The sequence below is a fragment of the Cyprinus carpio genome, chromosome A25 (genome assembly GCF_018340385.1).
Source record: "Cyprinus carpio isolate SPL01 chromosome A25, ASM1834038v1, whole genome shotgun sequence".
NCBI classification, from domain to species: domain Eukaryota; kingdom Metazoa; phylum Chordata; class Actinopteri; order Cypriniformes; family Cyprinidae; genus Cyprinus; species Cyprinus carpio.
In genome coordinates this window covers 21,008,928-21,023,545 of record NC_056596.1, presented here as the reverse complement: position 1 = coordinate 21,023,545, position 14,618 = coordinate 21,008,928, and the positions used below count along the sequence as shown (strand labels likewise).

At 38.3% G+C, this 14,618-nt stretch overlaps 1 pseudogene; it reads left to right on the top strand.

The window, feature by feature from the left end:
* The window catches only part of LOC122135655, a 40,938-nt pseudogene that overhangs the window by 20,135 nt on the left and 6,185 nt on the right, over nucleotides 1-14,618 (top strand).

Genomic DNA, 14,618 nt, shown 5'->3' with positions numbered 1-14,618 from the left:
AATTAGACCAATTGTCATGTGACCTACTGTTGACCTGATCCAAATTGTGTTCTCTATAAATAGCTTTACACCAGAACCACAAGGTTTGAAAATCATTCAATAGCAGCATTTAGTTCTCACCAATGTGGAATGCAGGCTTATTCCAGTAAACGATTAAACATGCTGTTGAAGTCTTTTTGTAACCATGCACATCCTCTATTAAGGTCCTGCATTTTACCGTTTAGGCTTTTGATGTGAGAAGCCCAACCATTTTTGCTGGCATCCTCCACAGGTGGTGGTTTCCCGCTTTGGCAAGACGGAGCCGCATGTGGATTTCCGCTTGGACACTTTCCCTGTGTCCTCCGAGATGGGCCCTACTGTCTCCACAGCGTCATGACGGCTCCTTATTGTTGGTAACAGGAAACGGAAACAAGTGAGTTGACCACGGCCCATTCTTAAAAGTGTCTTGGGGGAAAGGGGTCAAACATTTTCAGGAAAATCATTTACATTACAGTGAATAGATGGCAAAACACACTGGTGATTTAAGGCTAACTGATATAGTAAACAGGGTATGACTGCAATACAGAAACAAAGAGACCTCAGTAAGTCACCTCCTCTCTGAAAAATGTTGTCAACATGTTGCTTTGCATAAAAATCATCTGCTAAATGAATAAATGTAATTTTAAAATGTAATATCATGTTCCTCAGGTCTCTAAGGTTCCTCTGATAGGCCCTGGATGTGAACAGTTGTGGACTTGTAGCTCCTGTCTTTTGGCTCCTGCCTTCATGGGCTGCGGATGGTGCAAGACCAGCAATCGCTGCACGAGAGCTCCTCAGTGCTCCCCCTCCCATTGGATCCAGGACTCCTGCCCCCTCCTCATAACCACGGTAACTACCCCAGCCCATCACAAACAACATTACCATGGTTTTAAAGCAGCTAATAGCACATAGCTAATAGAATAAGTGCTTTCTAAGTACAGAGAGCACATACGAAACTCTGACCTTCATTGATTTTGCTTATTTTGCTGTATTTTCAGGGATAAGCAAGGATTTCAAGGACCTCTTGGTTTCTTTTAAAGACATAAATTGATTCTAAATATCAGAAAGGATTCGTTTGCCCTTCTGTGACTTCTCTAAATCCATGCATTGCTGCAGAGCAGCCAGAACTATATTTGTATTTGTGTAAGATCTCTTTGTTTATGATAAGTGGTTGCTCTGAACACGTAAATTATTAACTCTGAGCCTAAATGAGGCCTTGTCCTCTATGTGTTCGAAGCAACACCATCTGCTTATCAATAAAGAACTAACATCTCAGAAATCAGGACACTCAGAAAACACATGGAAGTCATGGCCTAGTGGTTAGAGAGTTTTGACTCCTAAACCCTAAGGTTGTGGGTTCGAGGCCCCAGGCCAGCAATATCAAAACTGAGGTGCCCTTGAACAAGGCACCAAACCCCCCAAACTGCTCCCCCTGGGCGCCGCAGCATAAATGGGTGCCCACTGCTGGGTGTGTGTTCACAGTGTTTGTGTGTTCACTGCTGTGTGTCTGTGCACTTTGGATGGGTTAAATGCAGAGCATGAATTCTGAGTATGGGTCACCATACTTGGCTGTATGTCACGTCACTTTTTCAAACCACATTTTTAAACACATATTATGAATAAATAATAACAATTATATTATTTAATTTTATAACTATTTTCACTTATTTACTTATTTATTTATTTATTTTTAATAAAAAACCATAACATTATTTTTACTTATTTATTATTATGTATTTACTTAACGTAAACAAATTTGCTTATTTAATAAAATTATTAACTTTTAATTTACTTTACAAGTAATAAATACATGTACTTATTTACTTTATTCGTTTGTTTACTTTCATTAAACAAATACATGTATTATTTACTTAAGTAAATAAATACATATTTATATGAAGATATAAATTTATAGTTCTTTTGTTTTATCATTATTTTTATTAACCTACAAACAGCTTACTTACAGTTGTTATGAGCATTTTAAGCTGGCAATTGTGAAGTATTTTACCACTGAGAAAATGACACATTTCACCTTTAAGGTACTCAGCTGGTGGCTCAACTTAAAAGGGCACTTTTAAATCGAGAGACTAAAGCACAAAGGAACAGGAAGGTTTGCTTGTTCTCAGTTTTTTGGTCTCTGTCACCATTTACTGGAAGACCCCCATGCCTTCAGAGTGTCCATACGACCAAAACAAATTATTGTCGGTGGTTACCAACCTCATGAGCAGAGAAAATTCTTGGCATAAAGAAACACAGCAGGAGGTTTAGACAAGAAAAATACTGCCACAGTTTGACCTCACAGCTTCTTCTTTCTTTTTCTAGATTTCTCCTTCCTCTGCTCCACTCGGAGGCCACACCAACGTGACAATCTGTGGGCAAAAACTTTGGTTTCAGTAAGAAAGATCTCTTTGATACCAAGCTCATTGATGTGGTGGTTGCTGGAACAAAGTGTAAATTGGAAAGGAAAGACAGTAGCAATAATCGGTAAGTTGATATAGAAATAGATAAACCTTCTACTCGAATGTAAGCAAATCCTCTTGCACTCCATGTAAATACAACTTCAGAAACACGCTAGGTCACATTCTCAACATAGTGCTCGAGTTGCAACCCTACAGAACATTAGATTGGTCTGCAAAAGTGCACTATTGTGCATCTCGCCTTCCATGTCAAACTTTCATACCATTAAGACCCCAAAACCATGAGCTTTTGTGCCCCCGGACATACCACCCTACAGCCCTCCTATTGTGAGAGGAATGGAGAAATTCCCTTGGAGAATAGCTCCTGTGTAGTTTCTGCCGAGTAGTACTGTTATCATTAAATTAGCGTAGACTAATAGCCTGCTTACTCCACTGATTTACAACCACGTCTTGTTTGCTGTTTTTGTGGCGGGAGATGTTTATATCTTTGTGTTGTATGTCAGGTTGGTCTGCAGACTAGATCATGTGAACGCATCCAGCGCTGACTCTGTGGTCAGGGTGCACAGTGGCAAGGAACAGGCCCAGAAAGACGGTTTCTCATTTGTGGTAAGAATCCTCACAAATCACAGTATAAGTGTTTCAACACACATCAAGTAATGTATTTTTGACTTTCTTCAAATATTGCGGTTTTCATTGAGCACAAGGACCCAAGGATGTTATTATATTCTTTTTTCCCAATTATTTGGAGTTGGGTTAGAGTTCCACAGTGTCCTAACTAGCCACCAAGTGCATTTTCTATCTGTACTGTAAGCGAAATTCTGCCATAAAGTCACAAAATATCAACTAAATAGCATGTTTTGTGTAATATGTACTATATAGATATGTGGACTTTCTAGCAGGATTTTGGGCCAATGAGATCTCAACTCTGGTTGGGGCTACATAGCATGATGCAAAAAATAATCCATTCAAATGTGATGCATGTAACTACTGGCAAAGATTTAACGTGTAGTACTGTTTTACTTCACTAACACAAAATTTTATCTGTTTTAGAACCCAGTTATCACCGAGATCTTCCCAGAGTTTGGACCTAAGTCTGGCGGAACGATGCTCACTATCATGGGTTCATTCCTGGATAGTGGAAATATGCAACTGGTTACCATGGGCAACGCTACCTGTGTGGTGCAGAGGTTTGCATGTCTACAAATCTATTAAGAGTTTCTTCCAAATTATTTAATTTTAAAACTCTTCAATTTTCTTTGCTTTTAAATGAATTTCATTTACATTTGTGTCTATATATGTGTTGTCTCAGTTTTCATCTGTCCAAGTTTCTCCGTCCACTTCAACTGTTTTTCTTTCATTTGTAGAGTTTTGAAATTAATTAAAAAATTTTATATATATTTTTCTTCTCTAATTTGTAGTAGTTTTACAATGAATTAATTTAAAATATATATATTAATTAAATGTAATGTATTAATTTTTTTCATCTGTACAAGTTTATTTCATTCATTTAAAAAACACATACATTTAATTTGTAGAGTTTTAAATAAAATACATGCAATTTGTTTTTCTTTACAAATCTACTAAAATGTCAGAAAATGTTTTAAGCCTCATAGCCATTTTTCTAATTAATGGGAAGTAAAAAAGAGAGATTTGTTCACGAGCCATTTCACCACTGTCACGCATATATATCTATTTAAAAACATTTTTCTATGTGTGTGATTTTTCTGTGTGCTTTTCTGCAGTATTTCAGACCACGATGTTGACATGTCGGACACCACCTCAGCCATCACCATCCCAACACAAGGTACAGCTGCACATTGATGGAGTGATTCGTGAAGCTCCTGTCAGCTACACCTACAACAAGAACCCACATATTGCTAGCATCCAGCCCAAGCATTTCTTTATCAGGTCAGTCCTGCAGCAGACATTTAGCTACAGTACATTGTAGGGGGTTAAAATGGAAGAGTGAACAATTTTGGATGGATTAACAGCAAGCTTTTCTGCTTTTTGCATGTGTGTCCACAGTGGAGGAAGCACAGTGACAGTGAATGGTTTCTACCTCCATTCAGCCCTTCAACCTCAGATGGTTCTCACTGCCGCCACAGAGGGCAAACTCTTCCAAGTGGTGAGTCTAGATGGCCTACACAGAGTGTCGACACATCAAATACCTCCCCTACCATGTCACAGGCATGCTATTATCATTCACCCAATAAAACACAAAAGCAGATATGAGAAATAAAGGAAGCAATGTTTTCACAATTGCAGTTGTGAAGAGGAAATGGAAAAATCACACACAATGTTTCTCTATATGTATGTAATATATATATTTCCAACTCTTCAACATTTTTTCCTGTAATTTGTAGAGATTTTAAATGTCATTTATTTTATATAATGTGTGTTGTTTTTCATCTATCCGAGTTTCTTCATTCACTTGAAAAAAATGTAATAGTCTAAATTAATTGCAATTTTTATTAGTTTGTTTTTTATATGCATCTCAATTTTCACCTAAGTTTCTTCATCTATTTGGCAACACTTTCATTTCTAGAGTTTTTAAATTGTAATGTATCTCATTTTTCGCCTATCCAAGTTTCTTCATCCATTTGGAAACACTTCCACACCTAATCTCCTGAGAGCTGTGGTTGACTTGAACTGCTCCTCTCTCAATGGGACCAGACACATACTCATTTACACACAGTTCCCCTTATCTGATTTCTGTGGGGGTGGAGTGTGGTCATGCAGTGGTACAGTGCATGCGAACAATGCTATCTAATCTTAAGCATACAAGTCCCGTCATAGTCCAAAAACGGTTCGTGCTTACACACATCTTAATTTTGATTGTGTCTCTTCATTTTTCCAGTCACTCTCACAGTTTCCTTCCTCAAACACATCAGAGTACATACAGTAAATATCTCACTGATTGATTTATCTCAAATCAAAGATACTTTACTTAAAGGGGATAGTTCACCTTCAGTTGCTGGGTCCCATTGATTTTTTTTTCCATACTGTGAAAGTCAGTGAGGAGGATCAGCAACTGAAAGTGAACTATACCTTTAATACCAAGTAGGTAGTGCCATTTTAAACAATGCACATTGAGTTTGTCAATGATTTTGAGCTTTTGAAAGAGAAATATTTCTGCCTTTTGTTCTTAATAAGGCATCCAGAACACAAAATGAGCAGAGACTGCATGAAAAGCATTCTATCCTTTCAAATGATTTAAGATGGTCCTGCAGCTGTCAGCCTGTAAATTCTACTTTATAAACAGTGGGGGTTGGGGCAATATTTTTGTCCTAATTTGTAAAGCATAAGAGGTTTATTGTTTTTTCCCTCTCACTTTTATTGGGGAGCACCGTGGAGGAATACTTCCTATCTTCTGTCAGCTTTTTTCTCAGTAACACTGACTACAGCTGTGTAATCCTAGTTGAGCTGTCATCTGTTACGCTGAAGTTCGATCAACGATGGCCGAAACAGAAACGCGGTCAGTAGCTCAGGTTTCTTGTGGGTTGCATTCACCGTCTAGCTGCTGACAGACCTGAAACGAAAGAAAAGCGGACACTGATCTCAATTTCTCGAGAGCACTGTGAATCCTTCCTTCAGTTTCATTTCAGTTCTTTTTGCAATCCAGCTCTGCAGGCCAAATGAAGGAGCATTAAGAACCAAGGCAAATTGTGGTGGCTCGGGAAAAATGAATGAAATCTCAAGAGCGTTCTTGAATATCTACATCTGAGATCTCAGCTAAATCTGGGGATCAGCCAATCTCGCCTTTCCCACCAACATGAAAAGCATTTTTACAGGCTGCAGCTTGTCGTTGGCGATTGGCAATGTCCACAATAAGGAGCCAACCTGAGAGGGGTTTTATTTGTTTATGGCTATGGCATCTTCTTGGCCAAGATTTCTAGATGTTTCTAACCAAAGGTCATGTTCAAGTTTTACTTTGTCCTAGACATGCCTATGGGAAGTGAGGGGTGTTAACAGGACTCTAACATGCTCCAGACACCACACCGGGGTTTCTAGCAAGATCAACACCTGTTTTTGGGATTCAGAGGGGGTCATTTTCATGCCAGATCCCTCCCAATGCAAACCAAAATCTGGTTTTCTCATCTCAGTTTGTTCTTATTCCACCTTACACCTTACTCCATTTTGCCTCATAATATCCAATGTCCTAAAAGTTCCTTTTCCTTTCTTATCTTTAAGTTCACATTGAAAGGAACCACCAAAGACAGTTATATCAGAGCTAAAACACCTATAAAAGAGTTTACCATTCAAATCCTGCAAAAAAAAACATAACTTTATCTCCCAGTGAGAATATCTGTTCCCCAAACACCGATTTGAAGCGTTTTCAGTGTCTCCCATCATCCTTTGGCTGCTTTCTTTAGCAGCTGTTATCCAACCCCCCCTTAAGCCGTTTGAGATACTTGATCCATTCTAAACAATTAGACGTTGTGCTAGTCAAATATACAAGATGTGTGTTCATTTGCATGGACTTTTTCATAGTTTGCTCTCCACAGTGATGATTCTTAGGAGCTGTATTTTTGTTTTCCATCTGGGATATTGCGCAACACAGTGCATGAGCGAAAAAGGGAAAATATTGCCATAAATAGTGAACAGTGAGTAATAGCAATCAGTTTTTGGTTAAAAAGTTATTTATCTTCATGCATTTTCTCTAAATTTGTTTCAGAGAATCAGATTTTATGCGAGCTCCCAGATCATGGCATTTATTCAAATATCAATGGCTTTTATGAGATTGAAAATATTTACTGTGACCTAAACTGTACTCGGCCTTTAACTCTGAAACAACACTTATGTGAAGTCAGAATGACTTTGTTTTTAGACTCTAGAACGTTGTTAACCTGCCAAGTGTGCAGAGGGAGACCCGTGTTTGCTGGATAGAAGACTTGGAGCAGAGCGACTCAGATGCCTTATGTTCATAAATAATGGCATTGAGCAATTTGAGTATCTGTCTCTTGCACTAGGGTTATGCTTTATGAAGTGGAACGTTCACTTGAGGACAGCTAATTAAACAGCGGTGGTGTGTAAATGACAGGCATGCTGTCAAATGGGTAGTTGTGGTGTTATAATGTGGAATGAAAATGGTGTGTGGCAAGACCTGGCAGGGCTGAAGGCACAGCTGGCATGTGAAGTCTTCGAGTAGTAACTCATGCATAATTGCATTGAGTCAGGTCTTCAATCTCACAAAGGTTCCTTGTCCACTGGCCTTAAAGATTCTGATGTATGCTATGCAAGATGATTGATCTCACATCTGGTTTGAAAAGGTTATATACACCATTTAAAGGTTTGGGGTCTATATGATTTAATATTTTTCAGAAATTAATACTTTTTTTCAGCAGGTGCACATTAAATTAATCAAAAGCGACAGTAAAGTCATTTATAATGTTACAAAAGATTTAATTTTTTTATTTACCTTTTCAACAAAAATAGTAAGCTGCACAACTGTTTTCAGCATTCATAATTGTAAGAAATGTTTAGTGAGCAGCAAATCAGCATATTAGAATGATTTCTGAAGGATCATGTGACACTGAAGACTGGAGTAATGATACTGAAAATTCAACTTTGCCAACACAAGAATAAATTACATTTTAAAATATATTTAAATAAAAAAGAGCTATATTTTAAATTGTAAAATATTGCAAAGTATTACTGTTTTTATTGGATTTTGATCAAATAAATGCATTGAGTAAAAGAGACTTCTTTCAAAAACCTACAAAATCTTACCAACTCCATACTTTTGTATAGTAGTGTATGTAATAGTGCGTGATTTTGTATGATGCAATTTTTATCGCTTCACATTTCAATTAAAGACTTTAAGGTATTCAAAAGCTGCCATTTTCATAAATTCTTTATAAAAATGTATGGAAATATCAGAATTATGCACGATTGCATACTGACAGAGATCCATTCTCTGAAACACAGAATATACAACATATTAGCATTTGCCAAATGCATAAATGTTACTGTAATGTAAATGTTCAAAATTTGCTGGATGTTTTCTAGAAAGCCTCTGAAATCTGAACTTAAGGTATGCTCAGTCATGTAATCACATTCCTGTAACCTCGTTCCTTGGATATTTTACGATTTAGTCCCTGGTTTAAACACTAAAGGCCTTGTGTCGTGTGACATCTTACATATTGAAGCATGCATTTTGCTCCCAAAACAAACAAAAAGATAACGACACTGCTGACGTGTTAATGCTTTGTTACTTGGGGCCACACAAAACGTCAATCGTAACACATGCACTCAGCACTAACTTGGCACATTTTTGTAATGAGAGAGATGGCTAATATTTTGATGTTTGTAAATTTTTTCTGCTGCATATAGACCTGACATACATTTCAAGTCATGAATGAAGGAAAAAGCGAAATATCCTTTGTATCACGTTTTGGCTACAAAAACCCTCCCTGAAAGGCCTCAATTGTTCAGCTTTTGCTCCAGTTGCCACAAAAAGGACTTTTGTGTTAGATTTGTTTTGTCTTTTTCTGTGCCAACCGATCAGTATGACCTACTGTAGGTGTAAGAGCCCCCAATGTTCGAGGATGGTAGTTTCAGAAGCCTACAGTTACACCAAGAGGCAACAAGAGCATTCTGGAGATTAAGGTGAGACTGATGCTCCACAGGGAAGTACTTGATCTCAGACAAACATGCATACGCAGAGTGAACCCCATTGCTCACTGATTTGGAAGGAAACGATACTAAAACAAAACAGGAAGTTTAGTTTGTTTTCCATCGTGCACCTCCATCTTTCACATTGTTCTCGTCCCCTAAAGGTTATAGCCTCTGACACATTGATGGTGAGATCCTTTACACTGGTGAGGGTAGGCTGGTGAGAGAAAAAAAACGTCATTTTTTAACAATGAAATATAAGTGTAGACTTTTTTTCCCTGAAACCGCCACTCAATAGTCAAACGCAGCTGTTGTGAACGGGGAGGGGTGAGAGGGGGTCGCGTGAGATTCTACTTTTTCTTCCCATGCGAGACCTCAGCATCAAACATCATTCCTTACCCCTCTCGGGACCCAGATACACACACACAGACACACTAAGCGTTGTGTACAGCTCAGTCTCATTTAAAGCCACTATATTCAATAATAGGCACAACAGCAGGCTCAGTTTAGCTTAATTGTCATTAAACTGTCCTATCACTCAGATCATGTATTTTCATTCCCATGCAGTCTGTTTGTTTAGATTTTGCAGCTTGATACTTGAGGCCTTCTTTAGGGAAATAAAATTGCACTTGGCAGCACTGCTGATGCTCAAGGGGTATATCAAAATGTTAGAGATTGTGAATGTTACTGGTGCCAGCAGAGAGATTGCTCTTTATGTGTTCATTTTTTTTAAGTAATGGTGTTTTTTTATTATTATTTAAAAATTAGAAATTATATATATATATATATATATTATATATAATCTATATATATATATATAATATAATATATATATATGTATATATATATATATATATATCTATATAATTATATTTTTTTATATCTTTTATAAGTTATAAAAGTTGATGCTATGACTTTCACATTTCAGGTTTACTTATGGTCTGACTAATGTGCAATAAGATGTATTTTTCTGGAGACTATCACTGCTGCTTTTTAAACATGTGCCTTAATGTGTCATGCCCACTTTATATATCACAATTCTGTGTGGTTGCTGATTATCTCCAAACAAACCCCACATTTTTAAGCAGTGATCATTTGCTTTTTGTGAATGGCTATGATCTCCTCAGGGAGCTGGGTCTTAAGTGTAAGTGTATGTGCGTCTGTTCGCATCGGATCTCAGGCTGGCCGGTGCTGTATGATAACAGGTGCAGGAGTGGAGTGTGTCCAATCTGTAAAGCCCAGGCTGTCATGTGAGGAATGCGATCACTGTCTTTATTGCCTTCTGCTCTGCTCGGTACACCAGAGCTGGCTGGTTTTAGAGGGGTAGACACTGCACAATCTATACGCCCCATATACACACTCAGCCATGGGCCAATTTAAACACAGCCAAGATTTTTTTTCTTTCATCTAACCTTTCTGTTTCTCTTATTTCCTCCTGAAGGTCCCCCCTGTGAATCAGGAGGCGGTGAAAAATGGCGAGGTGCTGAGAGTCTCGAACCGGACCTGTGAGAGCGTCACTTTGGTGGGCAACACGCTCGAATGCATCGTACCCATGGAGCTCCAGTCTGCTGCCAAAGAGCTGGAGGTGGAGGTACGCAAGAACTCGTGCTCTTTCATTCTCTCTCTTCCACTGCAGACCACTCCAGTCCAGACCGGCCTCCATAAGAGCCACTCGTCAGCCAGCCAGCTCTGCCCTGCTTGTTCCAGCAGCCTCTCAAAGTACCAAACATAAGCTATTTCTGATCTTAGCAAAGGCCTCTGGGTTGCCTTCCAGATTAGCTCATGAAGGCACTATCTCTCTTGGAAATGAGGATTCTGTAGTTTAATTTCCTCAAAGGGGTTCATGTATTGTAATTTTTTTTATATCAGACTCTTCCACCTGATAAGATGCCTTCCTAGTATTTCCTTTCTGGTCACTATTAGCTCAACAAGAACATAAAAAAAAAAAAAAAAAACATTTCTTCTGCCCCCCATTCTGGCCCCCAGACAGTCTGATATGATCGGTGCAAAGATTAAGGAAATGTTGGGCCTCCGCAGCAAAAAGTGCTTATCTGTCGGGGAGAGATGGACGGGGTGAGTTGTGTTGACACGATGCTCTAATCTGACCCATCACAATACGGTGCGGGTAAAACTCATCTCTGCCCCAAACTCAATAATACTGCGCTACATAAGAGAGGCTCTATCTCTGATCCAATTTCCCCTCCTGCCTGCAGTGGATGTGTGTGTTTTATTTTGCCATGCTGCTTTATGACCAGTGAAGCCCTCCCTCTGAGCGTAAACGCTCCCTGAGGATGTTTTAAATGGTTGTTGTGATGTTGGAGGTTCAAATGTACAACACTTCGCCGCGTATGAAATCTGAAGCAAATGTGCCGCAGATGTGATGGCATGGAGATTCCCTGGTTGTAGTTTTGAATATGTGTGCTTGTTCTTTATCTGTGATAATATTTTCTTCTAATATTCGGCTAAAACTTTTGCCAATTAATCAGACAGATGCTAAAAAAAATCGACTAAAAGAGGTATAATTTATGCATTATTTAAAATATTTATCTTTATGTTATGCTTACAATCCTGCCAAAATAATTATGTTAAGAAATCTATATAATTACAAAATTTGATACTATATGGTCACTGGTATTTACTGAAAATAATTTGAGGTAATTTTTTAAATAAAATGTTTTATTTATTTTATATATACTGTATATCTTTATGATATGTTTTAATATCCTCCCAAAATAATTATATAAAATAAAATGTAAAAATATTATATAATAGCAAAATTGGATGCTGATATCTATCTGGTCACTGATTTTTATTGGAAATAACATTAAGTCTTTTGTGTATCCATTGTAGTGGAAGCAGGCCACATCATCTGTGATCCTAGGTCGTGTGCTGTTGGCTCAAGACCAGGACTACAGGATACTGATCACAGGAGTAGTGTGTGTGTCCATCCTTCTACTGCTCCTGCTCGCAGTCTTTTTTTTGGATCAAAAGGAAGAAGCATACTGATGGTATGTGTCTTTGCATTTTTCATATTCATGGCAGCAGCCTTGAATGTATGAGTGTTTGATATAGGCTAACAGCAGTCATCTTTTCAAGTTAAAATTGTGACCCTTTGCACACGTTTTACATCATTTGTATGAGAAGAGAATTTACATAAAAAAATTCCATACTGGAAAACTTTGATTTAAATCAGTTTTAGATGTCTGCCCTTCAAAAAAACTAAAAACTAAAAAAAAACAAAAAAAAAAAAAACACGTATTTTTGTCTTGTTTTCCAGAAAGAAATTCTAAACATGAAAAATAAAAGTAGATAAATTTGCTTGAAAATTTTGTGCATAAATCTAACAAAAACTAGTGAGGCTTATGCTTAAAACATCTTGTTAGAACTTGTTAGAACTAAAAAATACAGATTAGGAAAAAGATTTTTTTGCAGTAATAGCATAGCTTGCTTTATGTTCAGAGGTCTGTAGGGATTCCAGCTGCTCTCATTACCAGAGACTTGGTGATGGTTATTTGAAATGAATTTGAATGGAATGAGAGCATAAGATAAAGAAAGAGAGCTGTTTCTGGGTTGTTTGTGGGAGTTGACACTGCTGAAGTCCATGGTGGAGCGATCTGTCCCTTTTTTTTCTCTCACCTGTCCTTTGGTCTCTCTCTTCACCCTCTGTCTCTCTCTGGTTGTAGATTTAGCTAAGGCTATGGTTTGGTATGACGGCCGGGCTCACATTCCGCACTTGGACATGTTGGCAAACGCGAGGAGTGTCAGCCCGACTAATGAAATGGTCTCTCACGAGTCGGTGGACTATAGAACCACTTTGCTTGAGGGTATGTTCTCACGCTTCGCTGCCTCTCGCTCAAAACACACCCTGGGGGAGGTTTGCCTTCTCTGCTGATCTCAGACCAGCTTTAATGTTTTTCTCTTTATGGCTCTGGATTGGGAAGACTGGTCTTAGATCATTGCTGACAGGCAACTTTTTTTCCATTTTTCCAAACACATACGCTTTCTGACCTTACCCTCCGCTCTCTCTATCTGAAGACATTTCTGAAAAGACGAAAAAAATCCCCCTCTCATCTGTAGAGCCAGCCGGTTTAGAATTTCCTCAGCTCTTTGTAGTTGGTGTAATGAATCTGCCTCCCAGACTTTCCCTGCTTTGTCAGGTGACCCCCAGGCCTCAGAGAACAAGTCATTGACTTTTGACCTCTCTACCCCATTGCTTTGCAGACCAAAACTTGCCTCTGTCACCAGGCTGAGTCCTGCCGGCCCTCATCTCTACGCCCCCATGCCCATGTGGATCTGTCCCCTATGCTTGGGCCGATGGAAGGGGACCTGGCATCTCCACTGTTGCCTTCTAATGCACCCATAGATCTGAGCAGCCTCCAGCCTGAGCTGCTGAAGGAAGTGCAGCATGTGGTCATCGCCCGGGAAGACCTGCTCTTACATGTGAATGAGATCATTGGGAGAGGTGAGAGAACACAAAATATCTGTGTTTTAAAATGATGGTCATGAATGTTTGATGAAAAGCGCTACGCGCTACTGCTCAAGTCATGAAGAATTTTGTCCCTTATGCTCACAATGGAAATTATTTTAAATTGCAGTAATATCACACAGTATTTTAAAGTGTTATTTATTCCTGTGACGGCAAAGCTGATTTTCTTATCAGTCATTACTCCAGTCTTCAATGTCACATGATTCTAATGTGATGAATTTTGCTGCTCAAAAAACATTTCTTATAATAATTGATGTTAAATAAAAATATTCATTTATTTCTCTCCAACAAAAAAAAAAGAAAAGAGAAAAAAAAAACATTCAACGCTTCAACTCAAACTGTTGAACGGTGGTGTACTTTTAGCAAAATAAAGATTTAAGGGTATCTTGGTAAGCACCACTATTACCATTGCTCATGCTTAGGTATTTAAAATTTATTTTTTTTTTTTTTATTTATTATTGAGTAGTTTGGCATAATTCTTTATTATTATTATTATTTCTTAGGGGAAGAAAGCAGTGAAGCAGTTTTATCATGAGGTACGAAACATGCAGAAATAGATACCTTAAAACAAGAAATTATATCAAAGAAAGAACGCCTGTCTCTAAATAATGTCTAAATAACTGTTCCTTTTTCCTTCCATCCTCCTTGCGAGTTTGGCCCCGTCTTTCTTCTTCTAGTTTTTCCCTTTATCTTGGACACTCTTATTTGTAATCGACCCAAAAAAATCTAGTCTCTTTGCACTGTTACTGTATCTTGCAAACATATTTGGCAATGAAGATTTGCCAAAAAGCTACATTACAAGAAATCCAATATCTCAAATGAGTGATTTAGCAGAAGGAATCGGTTTCAGACGTGGTTAAAGTTAACAGGTTAAACGGTGACAATCAGCCCGGCAGGTTGGACATTTGAACGTTAAATTGCCCATCTTCTCATTGTACTACAGAAGTGGGGGTGTGAATGTGTGTATCAGATTCACTGTGGGGCTCAGGTGACGGCAGGTTGGACATTTGAACGTTAACTCCCCAAACCCCTGCACAATACTCCTAAAACCCATCACCCCTGTGGGAAAACCAAACCCTATA